At 44.3% G+C, this 24,964-nt stretch overlaps 1 protein-coding gene across 2 annotated transcripts in view; it reads left to right on the forward strand.

The window, feature by feature from the left end:
- Positions 1–8,688: 8,688 nt before the first annotated feature.
- LOC124619404 (protein croquemort-like) overlaps positions 8,689–24,964 on the forward strand; it is a 145,521-nt gene continuing 129,245 nt past the window's right edge. Inside the window, exon 1 of one of the 2 annotated variants that reach the window (XM_047145761.1) lies at positions 8,689–8,794. The gene's annotated coding sequence lies outside the window, so the exon portion shown is untranslated. The remainder of the gene's footprint in view (positions 8,795–24,964) is intronic. The other variant, XM_047145763.1, reaches the window with a different exon arrangement.

The following is a 24,964-nucleotide window of genomic DNA, read 5'->3' on the forward strand; positions in this document are numbered from 1 at the left end:
CGTTCCAGATGTGGACCAGCTTGCTATTAAACACACGGGCATAATGTTTTGACTTCATCAGTGTATTTACTACATCACAGCAACATCCGAACTGACTTTCATCTTTCATTACAACCTATTACAAAGTAAGCTTGTCTTCAGTTTATTTTCTTACGTATTTATTTTTTATTTTATTTTTATTTTACGCGCCTAGTTCCGTAGGACCAAACTGAGGAGAAAATCTGCAAGGTCACGTAACGTGTCAGCACATGAAATAACAACATAAAATTAGTAACAGATAAAATAAAATGTTTATGAACCCAAAAAAAGACAAGCCATAAGTTTAAATAAACGCAATCAACAATATGACGTAGGAATCAGCTTAATTTTTCAAGGAACTCCTCGACAGAATAGAAGGGGGGACCCATGAGGAAACTCTTCAGCTTCGATATGAAAGCGCGTGGATTATTGCTAAGATTTTTGAATTCTTGTGGTAGCTTATTGGAAATGGATGCAGCGGTATACGTACTGCACACCTTTCTGCACAAGAATCATGGAAGTGCGATGTAAATGCAGATTTCTGCTTAGTATTGAATGAAAGCTGCTAATTCTTGAAAAATGGCAACCTTAAGTCTATGAACGAGATCCTGAATGTGCGCTTTCCATGACAGTATACTATCTATCTGAACACCTTGAAATTTGAACTGTTCAGTTTTACTAATCATACGCCCATTCTGTGAAATTAAAAAGTCGGCTTTGTTGAATTGTGTTAGAAACTGTAAAAACTGAGTCTTACTGAGATTTAGCGTTAGTTTAAGCCATGAAGTTATGTCATGAACTATACTATTTGAAACAGTGCCAGTGTTGGACACAGCATCCTTTACTACCAAGCTAGTGTCATCAGCAAACAGAAATATTTTAGAGTCACCTGTAATACTGGAGAGCATATCATTTATATAAATAAGGAACAGGAGTGGTCCCGACACTGATCCCTGGGGCAGCACCCACTTGACCGTACCCCACTTAGTCCCCACATCACAGCCATTCTCAACACTGTGAATATTGACATTCTGCTGTTTGTTGTTAAAGTAAGAGGTGAAGCAACTGTGAGCTGCTACCTGTATTTCATAATGGCCCAACTTCTGGATCAATATTTTGTGATCAACACAATCAAACACCTTAGTCAAATCAAAAAGATATGCCTAGCGTTCGAAACCTTTTGTTTAATCCGTCCAGGACCTCACAGAGAAAAGAGAATATAGCAGTTTCAGTCGTTAAAGCACTTCTGAAGCCGAACTGTACTTTTAATAGTAAATTATGTGATATAAAATGATCAATTATCCTTATATACACAGCCTTTTCAATAATTTTAGCAAACACTGATGGCGTAGAAATAGGTCTAAAATTGTCTACATCATTCCTTTGTCCCTTTTTATAAAGCGGCTTTAGTACTGAATACTTTAATGGTTCAGGAAACTGAGGATTCTCAAAGGAAAAATTACAAATATGGCTGTATAAGCATTACATGAGGAAGTCATTGTCACCTTTGTGATGGCTCGACTGCACGTCGTTTGTCACAGAGAACGTGAGCAGCCACCTAAACACCCCCGCGTTACAGATTTCGTGTGCTCAGATAGGATAAAAACAACGAAAAATTGGTTACTTATTATAAGGTATTCACGTCCTTAACTATACTGCCGGGGGAAACTGCAACAGCTTCAAAGACAAAACCATTTTGTTAATAACAGGTGTGCGAGGTATTTCATCATTCGTGAAGTACAAGGTACTAAAATTCTGACCAAACAAAGCACACATGTCACAGTAAAGGGTGCCCAAAGAGTCATGTCAGTGCACTCTGGCGGCAACGCAGGCGTCTATTCTAACGTGCAAACGATCGTAAAGCTGCCGAATGGCATCTTGCGATAAGACAGTTCGAAGCATCTCGCACCTTCTGTTGCAGTTCGGGAGTGGCTCTTGCAGCCTTTGGAGAGCGAGTAAGATCCCGCTTCACCGTGTCCCCTATGTGTTCTGTTGGCGGGTGAGCTTGTGGTGCTGTTGGCCGGGACAGTTGTTGACCACCATGAAGAGCACGTTGCGTCGCGGCAGTGCGTGGACGTGCGTCGTCCTGCTGAAAAAGCGCATCACCTTCCTGTCGGAGAAATGGAAGTAGCACGGGGATAACAACCTGTGCGGTGTAGCGGGCATTAGTCCTTTACGCTGCAGAAACAACAAATGTGATCGCGAGTTGTAACTGACGCAAGTTTTAACTGACTATGAAGGCTGGGTGGAATTTGTGTATCGTGGGCGAATACAGTCCAGAATAAGCCGCTCACCACGTCTGCTCGGTACAAGTGTACGTCCATCACTCGCATACAGACAGAACCTGCTCTCACCGTTGAAGACAACAGAGCGCCGTTCCACTCCCCAGTCGCGTCCTTCGAATTGCCCTGCTTGGCGGTGGCGTGACGTCAGTCGTAGCCTGATCAGACGCACAGGTGATCTTAATCCTTCCCAATGGTCCTTCGCGACACATCGGATGCTATGTGAGCCCAGACTTCTTCCCTGAATGATATTCGGTCGGCCACTGCTGCTTTCACAATGCGTCGATGTTGTTGTGCACTACGCGGACCTCCACAAGCTGGCCTGTGGGTGTGCGAGTGACTACGAGACTACTGTTGAAAGCGGCGGCACACCACCGATATACTGTGCCCAACACGTGCAGCAACTCGCCGATACATTCATCGATCTTTCCGCAGGTCCGATATGCGGCGCTGCTTAAATAGTTGAAGGTGTCCACCAGGAGTATGTGCTCTTCGGTGTACTGTAGAACGAATGTTGCAAACACGGTTCACCTCCAAACTCCGCACCCTTACTGCTGAGTTAAAAGAGAGCATGCACAGACAGGCCTTTTGAGCGTCATATGACCGCCAAAATGAATCACTAACACTACAATCCCTCAGTATGTACAGATTACACTCTGGAGCCACTGTACACAGGCCTTTTGGGTGTTGATATCTTTTTCCGGCAGTGTATAATTCAGAAATCGACTGAATTTGGCTTTTAATAAACCCATTGGCGCCTACCGCTGTGGCCGAGCATTTCTAGGCGCTTCAGTCCGGAACCACGCGGCTGCTACGGTCGCAGGTTCGAATCCTGCCTCGGGCATGGATGTGTGTGATGTCCTTAGGTTATTTAGGTTTACGTAGTTCTAAGTCTAGGGGACTGATGACCTCAGATGTTAGAGCCATTTGAACCATTTTTGAAACCCATTGGCAATGCACCACGCCTTAGTCAGAATTTGTGTTCAGTGTTGTATTAGCTAACGCCCACAATGAAATGCGAACGTACATTTGAAAATGTCGTTAGCAGACGAACACGTCCTCGTGTTCCAGAAGCAACGGCACTGCTGACATGCAGCGCGGTCACGGAAGGCTCATTGTGTGCGGCCGCTGGTACATTTCCCCTCGCGTCACAAGGCCGAAACAACTCGCTATGTTTCCGGAACCGGCATGCCTGATTGCAGCGCTAGTATCTTCTGTTTGTATTGAACAAGGGACTTCTTATTTGATTCCTTTTCGTTTGGATCTGCTTCAGTGACGGATGAATTTGTAAAGCTCCTTCCCCCCACCCAACTCGTACTCAGTTCATTAACATGGATAATCCAATTTGTCATTTCGTATCAGCTATATCTTATTAAAGATTTTATGTCCAGTGCCTATGGAATTTCACGAATACCTGACAAACAGTTAACAACAAACACTGCCACAATGAGATTGTCACTCTGCAGCGGAGTGTGCGCTGATATGAAACTTCCTGGCAGATTAAAACTGTGTGCCGCACCGAGACTCGAACTCGGGACCTTTGCCTTTCGCGGGCAAGTGCTCTACCGTCTGAGCTACCCGAGCACGACTCACAACCCGTCCTCCTCTGCCAGGAAGTTTCGTATCAGCGCACACTCTGCTGCAGAGTGAAAATCTCATACTGGAAACATCCCCCAGGCTGTAGCTAAGCCATGTCTCAGCAATATCCGTTCTTCCAGGAGTGCTTGTTCTGCAAGGTTCGCGGGAGAGCTTCCGTGAAGTTTGGAAGGTACTAACGGAAGTAAAGGTGTGAGGACGGGTTGTGAGTCGTGCTTGTGTAGCTCAGATGCTAAAGCACTTGCCCGCGAAAGGCAAAGATCCTGAGTTCGAGTCTCGGTCCGGCACACAGTTTTAATCTGCCAGGAAGTTTCAACAAGCACTGCCGTTGAACAAACAACACTGCTCCCGAAATGAAGATTTTTGACACAGTTACTGGTAACGCACATGCTTTAAACGAGCCAATGCTCATTGTTACTGTTGTGTACGCGATAAAACGGCGTAAGAAATAGTGTTTCAAAAAGGTTCATCCTATTTCACAAGACGGTACACGAGCTGGAGAAAAATACGGAAAATCCGCTAGAAGTGATTGCTTCAACGTAAGTGCGTGTGCTTGCCAAGTCTGCAGTGTGTACTGCTGTATTTGAGCACGAGCGGCACCTGTGTTATGTCCTCAGTACGTTGCAAGTGTCAGAAAATTTGAAAGTTTGTGATAGGTTCCTGTCGGACCAAACTGCTGAGGTTATCGGTCCCTAGGTTTACACACCACTTAATCTGACTAAGTTACGCTAAGAACAACACACACACCCATGCCCGAGGGAGGACTCGAACATCCCACGGGGTGAGCGGCGCGAACCGTGGCAATGCGCCCACAGACCGCACGGCTACGGGGCGCGGCGCGAGTCTCACAACAGTCTTCTGTTTACTTGTGAATGCACTGCATGGCAGCTAACTGCAGTCTAACGAGGGCAAATGTCGGTGCTCGTGTGGTGGATGCATCCGTAACCAAGGGAGACGAAGTGTTTGGTGTTTCAAAAACAACAGTATCGAAGATTTATACCGCACATAGGGAAGGCGACACGAGGCCCCAGGAGTAGATAACATTGCGTTAGAGCTACTCATAGCACTGGGAGAGCCAGCCCTGACAAAACTCTTCCATCTGGTAAGCAAGATGTATGAGACAGGCGAAATACCCTCAGACTTCAAGAAGATTATAATAATTCCAATCCCAAAGAGAGCAGGTATTGACAGATGTGAAAATTACCGAACTATCATTTTAATACGTAACGGCTGCAAAATACGAACGGAAAAACTGGTAGAAGACCGCCTCTGGGAACATCACTTTGGATTCCGTAGAAATGTTGGAACAAGTGAGGCAATACTGACCCTGCAACTTATCTTACAAAATAGATGAAGGAAAGGCAAAACTACGTTTCTAGCATTTGTAGACTTAAAGAAAGATTTTGACAATGTTGACTGGAATACTCTCTTCCAAATTCTCAAGGTGGCACGGGTGAAAATACAGGGAGCGAAAGGCTATTTACAATTTATACAGAAAGCAGATGGCAGTTGTACGAGTCGAGGGGCATGAAAGGCAATCAGTGTTTGGGAAGGGAGTAAGACAGGGTTGTAGTCTATCCCCGATGTTATTCAATCTGTTTATTGAGCGAGCTGTAAAGGAAACAAAAGAAAAATTCGGACTAGGTATTAAAAACCATGGAGAAGAAATAAAAACTTTGACGTTAGCCGATGACATTGTAATTCTGCCAGAGACAGCAAAGGACTTAGAAGAGTAGTTGAACGGAATGGATAGTGTCTTGAAAGGAGGGTAGAAGATGAACATCAACAAAAGCTAAACGAGGATAATGGAATGTAGTCAAATTAAGTCGGGTGATGCTGAGGGAATTAGATTAGGAGATGAGACACTTAAAGCAGTAAATGAGTTTTGCTATTTGGGGAGCAAAATAACTGATGATGGTCGAAGTAGAGAGGATATAAAATGTAGACTGGCAATGGCAATGAAAGCGTTTCTGAAGAAGAGAAATTTGTTAACATCGAGTATAGATTTAAGTGTCAGGAAGTCGTTTCTGAAAGAATTTGTATGGAGTGTAGCCATGTATGGAAGTGAAACATGGACGATAACTAGTTTGGGCAAGAAGAGAATAGAAGCTTTCGAAATGTGGTGCTACAGAAGAATGCTGAAAATTAGATGGGTAGATCATATAACTAATGAGGTGGTATTGAACAGGACTGGGGAGAAGAAAAGTTTGTGGATAAACTTGACTAGAGGAAGGGATCGGTTGGTAGGACATGTTCTGAGGCATCAAGGGATCACCAATTTAGTATTGGAAGGCAGCGTGGAGGGTAAAAATCGTAGAGGGAGACCAAGAGATGAATACACTAAACACATACAGAAGGATGTAGGTTGCAGTAAGTACTGGGAGGTGAAGAAGCTTGATAGAGTAGCATGGAGAGCTGCATCAAACCAGTCTCCGGACTGAAGACCACAACAACGACAACATATACAGAACCTAGATAGTAGTAGCTACACTCGTATCTGCTTTTGCGGTTGCACCGGAATACCGGAATGTTGCATGCTGGTTACTTCATGCCAGTCTGATGTTTGTTGCATGCGGTATTCATTGTGCTGCAATTTTAGCATCTAGCAATTTATTTCCTTTGTCAGGAAATCGAAGAATAAGTGCCTGTGTTCAGAGAAGGAGATAATGCTATTTTCAACAATTGAAATTCGAGCTAGAACAAAATTCAGCGATGACATTAGTCTAATAACATGTTTTCGTAAAACAGAACGTTCAAGATTTTCACAAAGGGTTGGAGAAGAGTATGCAACCTTAAGAACACTCCGAGCGATGTGGCACAGTGGTTAACAGACTGTGTTCGCCTTCGGGAGAACGACGGTTCAATCCCGCGTTCGGCCATCCTGATTTACGTTTTCCGTGATTTCCGTAAAACGCTTCAGGCAAATGCCGGGATGGTTCCTTTGAAAGCGCACGATCCACTTCCTTCCTCATATCCTTCTCTAACTCGATGGGACCGATGACCTCTCTATTTGGTCCCCCCCCCCCCCCCCCCCCCCCAAATCATCCAACCTTGAGAATACGCAGTCTGCTCCTCACAATTCAGAGGAGTTAAAGTGAGCTTCTGACAAACTTGCATCGGCGGATACTAAACTGATTATTAAAAAGAGGTTGGAAATAATAGTATCATCGAAACGATTTTTCTTTGTGAGTTTCATTTGATGGAACTCACTTTCGTCATTTTAATCATAAACGAGGTAAACTGTTTGTTTACCTTTTCGGTGCAAGGTTTATTCAGGTGCTAAAATTGGTTGTGTTGGCTGATATCTAACGGTAACTGTCCCAGAAACGTTGAAAATCACTACTGTAAGGAATACCGCAACTTCTTTCTAGAATGTCCATTGCGAGGAGAGAAAACCAGCGACACTTAGACGTCATCACCAAACAGCGCAATTTCTTTCGACACCCTTCCATTTTTTCTTTATCGGTTCAGAACCAAATATATTTTGTTTTATTATTATTATTTTTTACTCCCAGTACATTCACAGAAATAATGCTAACACTACTCTCATTGTACTATATCACACTGACTCTCATTCGGGTTTTGAAAATTGATACATGCAAATTCATAACATGATGTCTGGCAGAGGCTGACCCGAATGAGCGACAACTGTTCTGGTCAGTTTAAATTCGATATCATCGTGAGATTACACACACCCCCAGTCGGTGAAAATAACCCGTAGCAACAGGAGTACCAACCTGCAAAATGAAAACTTCTCTCCGTAAGCAGCTGTATCTCTGTAACGAATAAAGATTAAAGGTTTGTTATACAGTCCACCGCTCGTGGTCTCGCGGTAGCATTCTCGCTTCCCGAGCACGGGGTCCCGGGTTCGATTCCCGACGGGGTCAGGCATTTTCACCTGCACCGAGATGAGTGGGTGTTGTTGTGTCGTCTTCATCATCATTCATCTCCATTAAGATCGGAGAAAGGCAATGGCAAACCATCTCCATTAGGACCTTACCTAATACGGCGGTGCGGGTCTCCCGCATCGTTCATATACGCTCTGTCAAGCAGCATGGGTTTTCATTTAAATTCCATACAGAATGTTTTATTCGGATTAAGCCGAGCGGAGTGGCCGCGCGGTTTGAGCGCCATGTCACCGACTGCATGACCCCACCCGCCGGAGGTTCGAGTCCTCCCTCGGGCATAGGTGTGTGTGTGTGTGTGTGTGTGTTGTTCTTAGCATAACTTAGTTTGAGTAGTGTGTAAGTCTAGGGACCGATGACCCGAACAGTTTGGTCCCTTAGGTATTCACACACATTCGAACTTTTTTTTAAATTCTGATTAGTCAATATTACCACTTCCTAATATCTGGTGTTTTATTCTCCTACTTTTAAACATTAATAGGTACGTGATTTGTCTACCGCGCAGTGTTATTTGACCATGTTGCTGCGTATTCCCAACCCCCCTCTGCCCCCCCCCCCTACCCCCCTGGCCCCCTTACCACCCCTCCCCCCCTCCCCCCCCCCCCCCCACACTTTCCCAACGCATCATTTATTACGTGTGGTATTTCTTCAAATAAAATCTGTATCTCCTATAGATGGCTCATACTCCACGACAAAATATAAGTCTAGATTGATAAATAATCGGTTCGAGCATACACGTTGTAGTTATCGACGATCCATTTTTGCAAGCGCTGGTAGCTGTGCTGGTATGTTTGTATTTTAGCCAGCGTTCGTGCTCCGCAGAGAGCGAGACGCCACAGTTCGTTGTTCTTCTCGTGTACCGCTATTAGAGTTTCTGTTGTTTCTGTTGCAGGTTCCCTCATATTGAGAGACGGCAGTGTAGGCACACGGAGAAATACATTGCAGCCGGTGGCGGTAACAACTGAGAACTCAATCAAGTAATTTCATCTGATAGTAAGTAGTATAAAGAAAATAGCCGCTTGATTTGCGCTGCTAATCATTATCTGGTGGTTCACTGCGATTCTCCAAGTCAGCGTCGTAAACCGCACAGTCAGTCGTACCGGAAAATTAATGTGGAGAGATGCAATGGAAAAATGGAAGTAACCGAAAAAAACGACTTCCGTGGCTCATGAAAAGCACCTGGTTGTTTCTGGCAGATGAAAGAATTCTTGCGAGGCAGTCTGAAGGACAACGCTCAACATGAACGCGTAACACTACGTAGCAGAAAGTTTCCGATGTTTTTCCGTCTGTCCCAAAGACGTCAGCTGATAGTGTGGAAGACGTGCTTTTCCAGCCCCTTGCATGTACCGAGTGATTCAAAAAGAAATAACAGGTTTCGATTGTTTCTAACAGAAATCTATAAAAGACAGAAACTCATTGCGCGTATGAGTTATTCCAACAATCATCGTGGAATCGTATAATAGTACAGAGTGTGCACAGTCTTGTCTATGTTTTCACGAATTTGAATTCGCTACTACGGTTCAGAGAAAATTCGGGACTCAAAGACAAAGTGTCGTGTTCAGTTACTGATACACAGCCAGATTCGGTGAAATGATTGTACCTATCAATAACAGCTGTCGGCCAGAAGGCCTTGTGGCCAAAAACAGTGGTCAATTGTGTCCGCGCGCGCTCGTGTGTGTGTGTGTGTGTGTGTGTGTGTGTGTGTGTTTGTGTGTGTGTGTGTTTTGTCTGGCCGAAAGCTCACATGTTTAGCAGTCCTTTTGTTGAGCCTCCCTGCGAATCAGCGTCTCCTTTATATGGTTAGTAGCATTATATCCTTTTCAGAATATTGTCATTAACTTATAAACACCATGCGTATAAATGATCTAATGGATAAGGTCGGAAGTTCCATGATGGTGTTAAATACTTAAGACGTCCAGCGGTATAAACTTGTACTAAATCCAGGAATAATCGCAGAGGATCGGAATTTGTCGCAGTGATTGACAAAATAAACAAATGTGTCCATAAACAGCTAGAAAGACCCGTTATTGTTTGATTACCGAAAAATCACTGGAGGCAGCCACATGCTTTAAATATATGAGCGTATGTGTACGAAGCAAATTTAAATCGAACATAAAACTGATCGCAGGTAAGGCAGAGTGAGACACATCGGAGGAATCCTCAGGAAGCAGGTTACAAAATCCCCGTTCGTCCAGTGCTTCAATACTGCTCTTCGGGCTGGAATCTGTACATATGGGACTGACAGAGTAAATAGAAGATATACATTGAAGAACCAAAGAAACTGGTACACCTGCCTAATATCGTGTAGGGCCCCCGCGAGCACGCAGAAGTGTCGCAACACGACGTGGCATGGACTCGACTTAAATCTTGATAACTGCTGGAGAGAGACATCATAAATCCTGCAGAGCAGTCCATAAATCCGTAAGAGTACGAGGGGATGGAGATCTGAACAGCACGTTGCAAGGCATCCAAGATATGCTAAAGGATGTTCATCTCTGGGGTGTTTGGTGGCCAGCGAAAGTGCTTAAACTCAGAAGAGTGTTCTTGGAGCCACTCTGTAGCAATTCTGGAGGTTAGGCGTGTCGCATTGTCCTGCTGGAATCGCCCAAGCCCGTCGGAATGCACAATGGACGTGAATGGATGCAGGTGATCGGACAGGATGCTTACGTACGTGTCACCTGTCAGAGTCGTATCTACACGTATCAGAGGTCCAATATCACTCCAACTGCACACTCCCCACATCATTACAGAGCCTCCACCAGCTTGAACAGCCCCTGCTGACATGCTGGGTCCATGGATTCATGACGTTGTCTCCATACCCGTACACGTCCACCCACTAGATACAATCTGAAACGAGACTCGTCCGACCAGGCAACACGTTTCCAGTCATCAACAGTACAACGTCGGAGTTGATGGGCCCAGGAGAGGCGTAAAGCTTTGTGTCGTGCAGTCATCAAGGGTACACGAGTGGGCCTATGGAAGCCGATACCGATGATGTTTCGTTGAATGGTTCGCAAGCTGACTCTTTCTGATGGAGCATCAATGACATCTGCAGCAATTTGCGGAAGGGTTGCCCTTCTGTCACGTTGAACGATTCTCTTCAGTCGTCGTTGGTCCCGTTCTTGCAGAATCTTTTTCCGGCCGCAGCGATGCCGGAGATTTGATATTTTACCGGATGCCTGATATTCACGGTACACTCGTGAAATGTACGTGAAAGTCCCCACTTCATCGTTACCTCGGACTATAACACCACATTCAAACTGACTTAAATCTTGATAACTTGCCATTGAAACAGTGGTAACCGATCTAATAACTGCGCCAGACACCGCAGCGCCGTATTCTGCCGGTTTACATATGTCTGCATTTGTATACGACATGCCTATGCGAGTTTCTTTGTCGCTTCAGAGTACATCATACTACGAAAGCCATCTCATGGTGTGTAGCGGAGGGTACTTCTGATACCAATAATTGATTTGCCCTCCCCCCCCCCCCCCCCCCTACACTGTTCCACGCGTGAATGACGTGTGGGAAGAATGGTTATCGGTAAGCCTTTGTGCTGGCTCTAATTTCTCGAATTTTCGAATGGTGATCATTAGGTGGGATGTATGTTGGAAGAAGTAGGCTTTACCAGCGTAATAAGTATTGAAAGTCTACTCGGGTTTGCTGCCGGAGCAGCAGACTTTCAAAGAATTAGTATGTTATCCGATTATTCCCGAAAGGTACTCTCTTGAAATTCTATAGTAAACCTCCGTGATTCACGCCGCCTCTCTTCTAGTATCTTCCACTGGGCTTTGATGAGCATCTCCGTAATGCTCTCGCACCGACTGAACGATCCCGTGACGAAAGGCGCCGCTCTTCTTTGGATCTTCTCTCTGCCTCTTTTCTACCAGTCCTATCTGACAGCGGTCCCATTGTCGTAAACAATACTCGAGAAGGTGGAACAAGCTCCTTATAAGCCACTTCTTTCTTGGACGAATTACGTTTCCTTAGTATTCTTCCTACGAATCTCAGTCTGGCATCTGCGTATCTTACTATTCCTTTTGTGTGGTCATCCCATTTAAAGTCGGTCTGAACTGTTATTCCTAGATGTTTTAAGGAAGATGCAGTCTCCAGCAGTTGGTCGTCGATAGTGTAGTTGTACAGTACTGGCAATATATTGCATTTATTTACGTTCAGGTTCAACTGCCAGAGCCCGCACCAGTCAACAGGTTATACTGCAAATCGATACTTTCTGGTGTCGATACTTTGCTACAAACAACCGCATCATCTGTAAACAGTCTTAAAGGGCATCCGACACTTTCTACTGGATCATTTATGTACATTGCCAACAATAACGCTCCTCTCACACTCCTTTGGCGTACACCGGAAATTACCCGTACATCTGTCGATTTTGCCCGGTTCAGGGCGACGTGTTGAGGTCTGTCTGCAAGGAAGTCTTGAATACAACTGCTTTTTTTTTTTTTCACTAAACCGGCATCATTGTCGGACAGTGTCAAATGCCTTACTGAAGTCACGGAACACGGCATCAGCCTAAGCGCCGTTGTCTACTGTGCTATGGATATTATGGAGGAACAGAGTGAGCTGAGTTTCTCAAGGCTTCTGATAGCGGAATCCATGTATATTATTGTGGAGAAGATTTTCGTTCTCCAAAAACGCAATTTTTTAACATAAAAGATTTTCCGTAACTATACAACAGATTGACGTCAACAATATAGGTCTATAACTGTGCGTATCATTTTCGAAAACAGGAATGACCTGCGCTTTTTTGCTGTCGCTGGGTACCTTTCGTTGCTCCAGCGATCTACGATAAACTGCTGCAAGAAGGGGAGCAAGATCTTTCGTAGGCTCTATGTTGAATCTTATGTGCATTTCATCTGCTCCTGGTCCCTTGCCATTACTAAGCGATAGTAGTTGCTTTTCTTTCCTCTATCCGTTATCTCAATATTTGCCATTCCGACGTTCGTACTGGAACTGAAAGGTGATGAAGGGCTCTTCAAAGCGTGGTCCGAGTCACAAAAGCGAGCCGGTGGAGATTGCAGTATGCTATCATGGGGGACATTCGACATTCATCTCGCCTTCAGCGGGACCTGTGGTAGTAATCAGAGGCTATGGATTGCACGAACATTGTTGCGGCCCAGTAGCATCCCTTCACGACTGGTGTCTTCGCCGACGGCATGGCATCTTCCAGCAAGATAACTCTCCACACGTAATACGGACAGAATCGTGCTACGGTGGTTTGAGGAACCTGATTGTGGTCTCTCGTTGATGTCTCGCCCACCAAATTCGCGTGATCTAAACCTGATGAAACGTACAAGGGGCGACAGCGGGAAGGGGGGGGGAGGGGGGGACTTACGGATATTGCATGACCTGTGCGTAGAGGGTAGCCGAATCCAAGCTACTGGGAAGCACTGTTGTGATCCAAAGATACACGCTATTAAACACGTGTTCACAATGTTTTCCCTAATCAGTACTACTTGCAATAGTTATTCTGAAAGTGAAAGAATACCGCAAAGCCACAGGACTAAAGAAACCCATCCTACTGACCTAAGGGTTGATGGTCGAAATAAAAAAAAGCAACGTAGCCTCCCCCATTCGGTAACGCAGTACTGCCGTGACGAAACAGTCAGTGTTACGGGTAGTGACTGCGGGAGAATAATCTTCATTTTCCATAGTTTTGTTCTATCTGTAAAACTCTTAAGCGGGAAGCAGTGTTCTTTCCACGCCAGTACTTTTCCACCTTCTATCCGGACGCTACAAGAAACACTGTGCACTTGTCCGTGAATAAAACATCACTCACGCACTTACAGCGAAACGTCGTTACAGACTGCAAAAAAGCGTACATCTTTTCAAAAAACTGTGCAGAATAGGAGGAAGCAGAAAACACCCAATCACCGCACCAGAAGAGGTACAGCTGTCCTTGAGTCTCTCTTGTTTTATCTTGAGCGGAAACATTAGTCACATCTTGCGGCGTATCTCGAACCTTTAACACATCGACCCTCAGGGGAATTTTCTGTAGCAATTTCACGTCTGTCTTTTTATTACATGATGGATATGTCTTTGATCTCCTTTGATTGTAAACGAATGGAGTGGAGGATCTCTGGTCTCGCGTTCTGCTGGAGGGCGGTTCAGATCCCCGTCCAGATTTATATTTTCTGTGACTTGGCTATGCCGCCTGAGGCGAATGCCCGCATGTTGCCTTTCCAATTTCGTCTCCCAACCTTCCCCTCTCCGAGTTTATGCACCGTCTTACCTCGCAGTCGACGGGATGTTAAACCCTAAGCTTCTTCCTTTCCTTGCTTTAGTTACGTTTTCAGAATTCTGGACGGCTTTCTCCACCGTTAATAATCCAGATTTCATTTTCCATATTATTCCGCTGCTCTGCTTCCTGAATTTGAACTTAACCTTTGAATGGAAGGAATCACATCATTTCTCAACTTCGCTTCCCATGGGAATAATTCTGGTTTTCAAGCATTCCATTATAGTGTGGGTACATCTTACGCAGACAAATGATTAAACGGCACAGAAGCCCGTGCATGTGTATTAGACTCTACTATACATTAAATTTGATCGTATCATAACTTAAACAAATAATGCTAAACAAACAATGTTCAAATGCTAAATCTTCTTCTTCTTCAGTAGCGCTACAGCCCTTGGTGAGCCTTGGCTTCTTCAACGATCTTCCTCCACACTTCTCGGTTATTTGCTGCTATTTTCCACCCACGGACTCCTACACTGGTGAGGTCCATTATTACGACGTCAATCCACCTTCTTCTAGGTCTGCAGAATGCATCACACCTTTCATCATTTTCTTTGGAATTCTGTCCTCTGCCATTCTCTCCTAGTGTCCTAGCCATCGTATTCGCTGCGATTTCACAAATTTTACTATGTCCCTACTTTGCATTAACTCGTGTAATTCAGCATTGTAGCGTATTCTCCAGCCTTCTTCCTCCCTTATTGGCCCATAGATTTTGCGTAGTATTTTCCTCCCAATGGTTATTAGTGCATTTTTATCGTGTTCTGTCAACGTCCATACCTCTGACCCATATGAGATAACTGGGTGGACTAGGGAATTATGTATTAGCAGTTTTGTTTTTATTGTAACAAGGCTATTTCTGACAAGCTGCATATTTGCAAAGTAAGCTCTGTTTCCTGCTTGAATTCTTTCCCTTATAACCTTTCCAATACTGTTATCATTTGTTATTAGGGCTCCTAAGTACTTAAAAGAGGACACTCCTTCGAAGCATTTCCAATTGATGTTTAGGTTTTTAGGGGTTCTTCTGGCCTCAGATTGTGACATTACTATATATTTTGTTTTGTTTTCATTTACTATGAGGCCAATTTCTAAGGCTTTTGTTTCCATTGCCAAGTATATTTCTTGGAGTGTATTGATATTTCTTCCTACTATAGCAATGTGATCAGCATATGCACATAACTGGCTAGTTTTCATAAATATTGTGCCTCTTTTGTTGATTTTATTTACTACACTATGCAGGGCTATATTGAATAGTACATTGGAGAGACTATCACCTTGTTTCACGCCTTTATTGAAGTCAAAGCTTTCACCTGTTCTGCTAAGGACCTTTACTTTTGCTCTTGTCTCCGTCATTGTCCTTCTGATTAGTCTTATTAGTTTAGCACATATACCAACCTCTTTCAGTACTCCGTACATTTCTTACCGATTTATGCTGATTTATGCTATCAAAGGCTTGTTTGAAGTCGATGAATAGGAAATGCAGATCTGTATCATATTCATAGAACTTTTCCATCATTTGTCTTATCACAAATATTTGATCAGTTGTTCCTCTGTCTGATCGAAAGACACACTGATATTCCCCGAGTATGCCTTCTGCACACTTCTGTATGCTTTCCTTTAATATGCTTGTGAAGATCTTCTTAAAAGTTGTGCTTAGGAGTGTTATACCTCTATAGTTTTCACATGGTGTTCTGTCCCATTTCTTATATATGGGGATTATTTTTCCTGGTTCAAATGGCTCTGAGCACTATGCGACTTAACTTCTGAGGTCATCAGTCGCCTAGAACTTAGAACTAATTAAACCTAACTAACCTAAGGACATCACACACATCCAAGCCCGAGGCAGGATTCGAACCTGCGACCGTAGCGGTCGCTCGGCTCCAGACTGCAGCGCCTAGAACCGCACGGCCACTCCGGCCAGCTATTTTTCCTGTTTTCCAATTATCTGGAATAGTTTCTATTTCCCATATGTCTGATATTAATGTGTGCAGTTCCTTTATTACAGCCTCACTGCCAATTTTTAATAATTCTGCGATTATGCTGTCTTCCCCAGGGGCTCGATTTTTTTTTTACTTGTGCACACCCCGGAAGACCTCTTGCAGTGTTGGCTTTCTTGCCTCATTGGTTTCATTGTCTACTTCCAGGTCCACTCTTTCCTCCTGTGCGGCTGTCTCTTCATCTTCTAGGCTGGTGCTTAGTGTATCTTTGAAATACTCTGCCCATCTTCCCACTATCTGTTCTTCCTCCCTTATCATTTTTCCATCTTTACTGGAACAGGCCATTGTTTTTGGCTGGAATCTATTCTTAATTTTGCCTACCGCGTGACAGAACTTCCTTATTTCACTCTGTTACTTTAACTCTCCTATTTCTTGAATTTTATTCTTAGTCCACTCTCATTTCTTTCTCTTTCATAGTCTGTTAGCTCTTCTCCTTAATTCTATATATTGTTCCACATTATTTCTGGTTTCTCTCTGTAGCACTTTTGTTCTTGGCTTGTTCTTTTCCTCTATTGCTGACCTGCAATCTTCATCAAACCATTCCTACGTTTTTCTATTCCTTCTTATGCCTGTTACTTCCTCTGCAGCAAGTTTACAGACTTTCACAATGCTGTTCTATCTTTCGTCTACTCCTACTGCAGTCTCTTCATTGCTCAACTTCCTGCTGAATAATTCAGTAATAAAGTTATTTCACCATATAGAAATGTCATGTAGATGCGATCATATCCTGAACTCTGTACAAATTAAATTTTTGGTAATGCATGACTATGTACGAGGGTTGGAACTTCAATAGTGGCAACTCTTTATTTACAGCTCGTACAAAATAGATACGTGTTTCAAAGTTTTACTGACCTTCAAATAGTCACAAGCATTGTGTATAACCCGTTGCCAGCGATGTGGAAGTCGTAGGATACTCTTAGCATTGCCAGTTGTGTTGACAGTTCGAGCGGCGCGGTCTACTGCCCGACGAATTTGTAGCAGTTCTGAAGCGAATGCTGTGAAGTGTTTCCTTCAGTTTAGAAATCGAGTTGAGCTTACGAGGGCTAAAGTCAGGGAAGTGCAGTAGGTGGTATAGCACTTAGCAGCCCCATCAGTGAAACAAAACAGCAACAGCTTGCACTGTACGTGCTTGAGCAGTGTCCTGCAAAATGATGGTCAGGGCCTGCAGAAAGTGTCATCACTTCTGTCTCTGTGCTGTTCATTTCTGCAACAAAACCTCCGGCCAGCTTAGAGACAGAAGTGATGACACTTTCTGCAGGACCTGACCATCATTTTGCAGGACACTGCTCAAGCACGTACAGTGCAAGCTGTTACTGATTTGTTTGGCTGATGGGGCTGCTAAGTGCTATACCACCTACTGCACTGCCATGACTTAAGCCCTCGTGAGTTCAACTCGATTTCTAAACTGAGGGAAACACTTCACGCTATTCACTTCAGAACTGCTACAAATTCGTCGAGCAATAGATCGCGCTGCTCGAACTGTCAACACAACTGGCACTGCTAAGAGTATCCTACGACTTCCACATCGCTGGCAACGGGTTATACACAATGCTGGTAACTACTCTGAAGGTCAGTAAAACTTTGAAACACGTATCTATTTTGTACGAGCTGTAAATAAAGAGTTGCCACTATTAAAGTTTCAACCCACGTATAATATCTGCTAAAAGATTTTTTGCACACCACTTGAAATAATCGTATTGCATATTTCAGATTTTATTAACATACAAGGGGAGCTCAAAAAGTAATGCAACCCTTTTTTCTCGGACAACTTCGGTTGAAAAGTGCAGAATTTGTTGTGTGACATCGTCGAATATTCCCGCTTCAGTCCCTATAGCTTCAAGAAGTTACGATACGTGGCGCCGCTGTACGTAGCCTTCAAAATGGTGTCTGTAACGGAGGTGCGTTCTAAGCAGAGTGCACTGAGCTACTTTCGGCAGAAAACCAGAGCACCGCAGATATCCGTAGGCGGTTCCAGAATGTCTACGGAGACCTGGCAGTGAACAAAAGTAAGGTGAATCGTTGGGCGAGGCGTCTGTCGTAATCGCAGCAAGTTCGCACAAACTTGTCCGATTTCCCGCGTGCCAGCTGGCCGCACACTGCTGTGAGTCCTACAGTGTTGAAACGTGCGGCCACTCTCACTCAATCCCGAGTCCGGCCATCCTGATTTAGGTTTTCCGTGATTAGGGAAAAATCGCTCCAGGCAAATACCGGGATGGCTCCTTTCAAAGGGCACAGCCGACTTCCTTCCCCGTCCTTTCCTAATACGATGAGACCGATGACCTCGCTGTTTAGTCTCTTCCCCCCAAACAACCCCAACCCCCAACACTCTCACTCGAGGTGATCGACGGATAACAATCAGACAGCTCGCTGCTCAGTTGGACATCTTTGTTGAAAGTGTTGACACACCAATAAACCAACTGACGTATTCAAAGTTGTGTGCCCGCTGCGTTACTGGTCACCTAAAATAAGACCATAAAGAGCAACGAAGTACCATCTGCGCGGAGTTGCTTGCGCGTTACGAGACTCGTAGTAAAATTTTTTTGTCGAACATCGTCACAGGCGATGACACTTGGTTTCGTCACTTCCAACTGGAAACAAACCAGCAATCCGTGGAGTGGTGCCACACCAAGCCGCACCCCTAGCCGATAAGGTCGTAGCGGCGGCCTTCTGGCACTCTCACGGTGCGATGATCAACCCTATAAGTGTGACACTTTGCGCGTTCTTCGCCACAAAAATGCAACCGAACTTCTCCTTCCCCAGGACAACTCAAAGCCTCACAAAAGTCCGCGCGGCCGGTCGGGGTGGCCGTGCGGTTCTAGGCGCTACAGTCTGGAACCGCGCAACCGCTATGGTCGCAGGTTCGAATCCTGCCTCGGGCATGGATGTGTGTGATGTCCTTATGTTAGTTAGGTTTAAGTAGTTCTAAGTTCTAGAGGACTGATGACCCCAGAAGTCAAGTCCCATAGTGCTCAGAGCCATTTGAACCATTTTTGAAAAGTCCGCGCACCAGAGAGCAGCTTGGTCCTTCCGTCTTCCTTCTCGGCGGGAAGCAGTACGCAGACGATGGTGGAGGTTATTGAAGCAACAAGACGCTGGCTCCGACGCCGACCAGAAGAGTGGCGCCACGCTGGCGTACAGACCCTCCCAATAAGGTGGTGTAAGGCCTTCGAATTGAGCAGAGATTATGTTGAAAAATAGAGTTTTGTAGCCAAGAAAGTGGGGAAAATACGGTGTATTGAATTCCTTTATAAAACCAACCTGCTTTCAGGAAATAATGTGTTGCATTACTTATTGAACACCCTTTGTATTTTAAACTAATACACTACTTCTGAAAATAAGTAATTAACAGACAATCGAAAATGCACTGCTGATATTCTGCAAATATTATTTATTTTACCACGAACTGGCTTTCGGCTTCTTAGGCTATCGTCAGGTGACAGCTAAACCCAGTGTCACAGATAAAACGTCTGAGCTGTGCGTGGCTCGTGTTCGTGCTATTACTTATTTTACACCCTGTTTTCACCGTACTGCCACCTCGTTATGTTAATTTTCAATGACTGGTGTCATTGAGTTGCTGCTTTGCCTTCCCATGAGCGGCAGCAGCAGCGCTTATCGATACAAGGCCTGCCGTATTATCTTTGCTGGACTGCTATTACTGCCCGGTCATGGTGTGTCGACGGGTCGGCTGGAATGTGCCAGCAGTTAGTTAGGACCTGGCAGTGTTTGAGTTGGCACGCGGCACAAGTTGAGTCGGAGCGCGGCAGCAGTGAGGTCCGGACCGCCACGACTCGCTCGACGGTTGCCGACACACATGACTGGAGTGGCGACGACTTCTGTTGGTCGTCGGTCGGTCGCCTTGACGGACGACGTGTATTCTGCCGGCGATCGCTTATAGGTTGGCTGTGTGTGCCGACTCGTGATTCCTCTCTATTTTAGTACAGTCACTGCCGTTAACATTGTCTGGTTCTTCGTGCAAGTGTTCGTGTAACTGCGTGTAGTTTGTGTGGTTTTGACTGACAAGTTATTTTAAATGTTGTCGACGTACGGGCTCTGAGGAGTCGGTCGGTTGGCGTGGAGCAGTGAGGAGTTCTCGGTGGGGCGTGGTTTGGCCGGGGCCCGCTGGCGGTCTCTACGCGGTGTCGGAGAGTGTGGCGCTGTTCCCATTGCTACGAGGTCCGTGTCTCACCGACCCTGGACGCGAAAGTTGAGTTCCGATTTAACCTACCAGCAAGTCAAGACTGTTCACATTGTGTCGTTTGGAGTTCGTTGTCGGCTGTCGGCGTATTCCCGCGAGCAACAACTTGGTTTTCAAGTTGGAAAATTCTATCCACCCTCCGGTCGAGTTTCACTGTATTTGATGTTTTGAATTGAAGTGTACCAGCGGAATCTTCTGCCTTGTGGCCGTTAACGTTCCGGTTACCTGCCCTTGGCGTTGACGTAAATTTCAGTCAGCGTAGTTTCCTCATCGTGTTGCTGCTGTCCAGCACGGTGTGCAGTTTGACAACTCCGTGTATGACTGGTTGTGGGCGCCAATATCTTCTACGTTGCTCTGTTGAACTCCCTGTTGAGCCCTGGTCGGGTCAAGTGGAAGTTATCTTGTTAGTGGGTCCGCTGACTGTCGGTCGGTTGGGTTGTCGTGGGATCGTGAATGGTTGGCTCGACTGCCTGTCTCACCTAAGCGAGCGTTAGTGGTTGAATTACAGGCCGACCCTCGAACATCTGGGTGCCCTTGTGTGTACTGCTTTTTTTTTAAATTGTTCTTGTTGTCGGTACCTATATGATTTCCAGCCGGTTTTGTGTTTTAAATTAGATTGTTTTACTCTTAAGGCCTTCAGCCTAGTAAAGTACTGTTTCACGTAAGCCCTTTGGTATTTTAAACAATTTTTGAATTTTTAAGTCTTCGGCCTAAGGCCGATTTGAATTTAACTTGTTTACTTCGGCCTACTGAATTTCTAACTCTTCGGCCTTCAGCTGGTTTGAGTTTCAGTTGTTTGTTCTTAAGGCTTTCAGCCTAAATTAAAGAAATGTTTCACGTAAGGACTTTGGTACTTAAAAAAATTAATGTTTTGGAGTTTTTGAGACAGACAGAGTCTTTTTTCATTACATTAGTTGTTCTCAAGGCCTCTCTAGAAATTTCTTTCGCTACTTAAATGACACATTCGACCGACTTTCGGGTTTATGGTACTCCTTCCATAAATTTTTGGCAGTTGACCTGACCATCACACCTCGAACAATATCTATATTTGTACTGTGTCACTTGCTATTTGAAGGTCTATGAAGATCAAACGATTGCTTAGGTTCCTTTCCAATCTCTTCTCCATGATATGTCTTAGGGTAATAATTTTATCCACACAAGACCTACCTCTTCGAAAATTACTTTGTTCTTCCACTTCGGTTGTAATCTTTCACATGTTTAATTTTAAAACCTCGTGCACACTCTGCTAACTGTAATTCTGACAGTTATGCCCCGATAGCTGCTACACACTTTCTTGCGTCCTTTTCCCGCATTATTTCCTTGTACTCTATCCTTTCTCCTGTTAGCAAATCTTTAAAATGTTTCTCCCAATCTGTCAGACTGGTAATCGGCAGGTTTCCTCTATCTCCTGTCTCTTTCCTCAGCCTTGCAACCACTTTATCTACTTCCGCCACTTTTTCGCCCTCCCTCCCCCCCCCCCCCCCTCCCATCGCCGTCACCTCCACCAACCAATACTTCTAGGCGTCCCATTTTGTTTGCTAACTGTTAAGTTATAAAGAAATTATACAAAGTCTTGTTTCAAATTGTCTGAGTTGTATATCAAAATATCCAGTCCCTCATCGGAAAATTTACCTCTTTAGTTTGTCTTTGCCTCCTAGATGCTACTGCCATCTTTGCACCTAACAAGAAGTGGTCTGAAACACATTCTGCACTTTGTAGACTCATTAATCATGTGTTCTTGCGTTGGAATTTTTGAATAATGAAACCTCTAATTGACTTGATATTTCTGGAAGAACTCTCCCATGTATGTGGCAACTGGCATCCGCCAGCTCGTTTGTGAAACACCTCTCGTCCCACCGATAATGCTCAATGGCTCAGATCGTAGTAAATCAGCTTGTCGAGACTTTGCGCCGCAGCTGCGTGTTAGTATTGCATTTATCTAGGAACACACGTACACATACACATTCGAGCACTATTGACAAATATTGGACAGAACAAGCGTAAGCATACGCATACTTGGTATGGTTCAAATAAAAGCAACGATAATCAATTTGAATAGCATAACTATGCTAGTAACTGGATATACTGAATGTGAATGGCGAATTACTGTCATAAGACACTGGTCTAAAAAGCTGACGAAGCCTGCAGCACTGTAAAAACGATGAGAGATGGCCTATTTATACCGTCAGTCAAGGTTTCAATACAACCAGGAAATAAATAGTTCTAAAAAAACATTACACAGCTTTATTACAAGCTGTCAGAAAGAAATCGGCCATTCTATAATTTCAGAAAAATCAGACGAAACTTACCAGTGCTCTCAACTTGCAAGATCTGCTGCAAACGAAAACTCCTAAAATGTTACGCGTATTTTAAACCGTTGGGAGGGGAGCAGCAGAGGAAGCCGAGGTTATTAATTTGTCGAAGGACAACGACAAATATCAACGATGCTAAACTCTAAATGACTGATAGTTAGGGGAAAAATTTAGGAAAAACGAAGCAGCAGTTAGGACTGTAAACATAATTATCAGTTACAGAAACAGTTGTCGAACATGCTGCAGGCACATCTGCGTCTTCCAGAATTCTATCTGAGGCTATGTCTTTAGTACCGGCGCCCTTCGCTGTTCGGCTGTTACCGCCGCTATTCGGCAACGCTGCCGTAGGACGGTTCCGTAGTTACGGCACGCTTAGCACTTCTCGAACTGCCAAGAAAAGCCGCGCTGAGCCACCTGGGAAGCCGTAGCAGTGCATCACGTGTCGCTCTATGCTCAGTCATGCACGATTAGAAAGGAGACTCAACATGTGGTCTGAAACCGGCGAACCATGGCGTTTACCTACATCGGACTTTGCATATTTTATGAAGCTGATTTTAAGAAAACACACTTTTGCGCAAGAGGAAATCGGTTAGAGTCTGACCTCCCGTCGACATCGCTGTCATTAGAGATTTAGTGCTAGCTCTGGTCTACAAACATCGTGTAGGGTTTACCCTTGTCGTGAGCTACTTCTACTGATCACATCTTCGACAGGATGTTAATGCCCAGTCTTCCACTTTCTTCCTTCTCCGATGGCACCACTCCGTCTTTCGAAACCCGGTTTTCCTACAGCTTTCAGTGACTTCCTCCATTGTCATCTTCAGGAGCTGACTATCGTAATTGATCATGTACTGGTACCTTAACTGATACCATGGTGATACTTTGTAAGAGTCGGCCAGATTACACCGAGGTGACATCAAGGAAATGCTACGTAATTTACGTATGGATTATGTCACTGCTTGTGTTGGAGAGATGTCGAGAAGCAAATAATTCATAGTACCCCTGCCAAAGTCTCTCAGCGTGCGCCACTACTGTTTTGGTTGCTGTGCCAGTTAAAGTAGTCATTGCAGTCTGATGTCAATGGCTTCATTGATGGCAGACTTCAAGACTATCGATGTAATTTTTTTGTCACATCAGATGTAATTGCATGCTTGTTTGTGAAACTCTGCTATTTGTCCAGATATCGACATTTAATTCGCTGGCAGTATACTGTGCAACATTCTCACATTGCACCGCATGGACTGATAATGTTAACAACTGCCTAACTTACAAGGAAATTTATAGATTCCTGGAAATTTGCGCCCAAATCTGTTTCTTACTGCACATTGAAAATCGTTTCATCTTCTTGGATGGTCATCAAAAACAGCTACAATTATGGACTGACGGACCGTGCATAAAATGAAAGGCTCCCTCAGAAAAATTTTAAGCAATATATAAAAAGCGCACGAGGGAGGAACAACCACATATGTGGCACTGTCAAAATTTGCATGTTCATAAAACGTTTTGTAACACCTGCATGTTTTTGAACATCTGTGGGCTTGGATTCAAAGGAGAAAAAAGATTAAGACTTAAAAAATAACCTGGTTGTAAAAAAAAAAAAACAATCAATACAGAAGGCAATCTGTCCAAAATTACATGTCTTTGGATGTCTGAGAAATCGAAATGTACTGCTGTTCAGTAATATCTTGCATTTAATATGCTTCTCTTCTCTTTGACATGCTGCGAACAAGGTAGTCGAGATGTTGTTGTTGTTGTTGTTGTGGTCTTCAGTCCTGAGACTGGTTTGATGCAGCTCTCCATGCTACTCTATCCTGTGCAAGCTTCTTCATCTCCCAGTACCTACTGCAACCTACATCCTTCTGAATCTGTTTAGTGTATTCATCTCTTGGTCTCCCCCTATGATTTTTACCCTCCACACTGCCCTCCAATACTAAATTGGTGATCCCTTGATGCCTCAGAACATGTCCTACCAACCGATCCCTTCTTCTGGTCAAGTTGTGCCACAAACTTCTCTTCTCCCCAATCCTATTCAATACTTCCTCATTAGTTATGTGATCTACCCATCTAATCTTCAGCATTCTTCTGTAGCACCACATTTCAAAAGCTTCTATTCTCTTCTTGTCCAAACTATTTACCGTCCATGTTTCACTTCCATACATGGGTACACTCCATACAAATACTTTCAGAAATAACTTCCTGACACTTAAATCTATACTCGATGTTAACAAATTTCTCTTCTTCAGAAACGCTTTCCTTGCCATTGCCAGTCTACATTTTATATCCTCTCTACTTCGTCCATCATCAGTTATTTTGCTCCCCAAATAGCAAAACTCCTTTACTACTTTAAGTGTCTCATTTCCTAATCTAATACCCTCAGCATCAACCGACTTAACTCGACTACATTCCATT

The sequence above is a fragment of the Schistocerca americana genome, chromosome 6 (genome assembly GCF_021461395.2).
Source record: "Schistocerca americana isolate TAMUIC-IGC-003095 chromosome 6, iqSchAmer2.1, whole genome shotgun sequence".
NCBI lineage: Eukaryota > Metazoa > Arthropoda > Insecta > Orthoptera > Acrididae > Schistocerca > Schistocerca americana.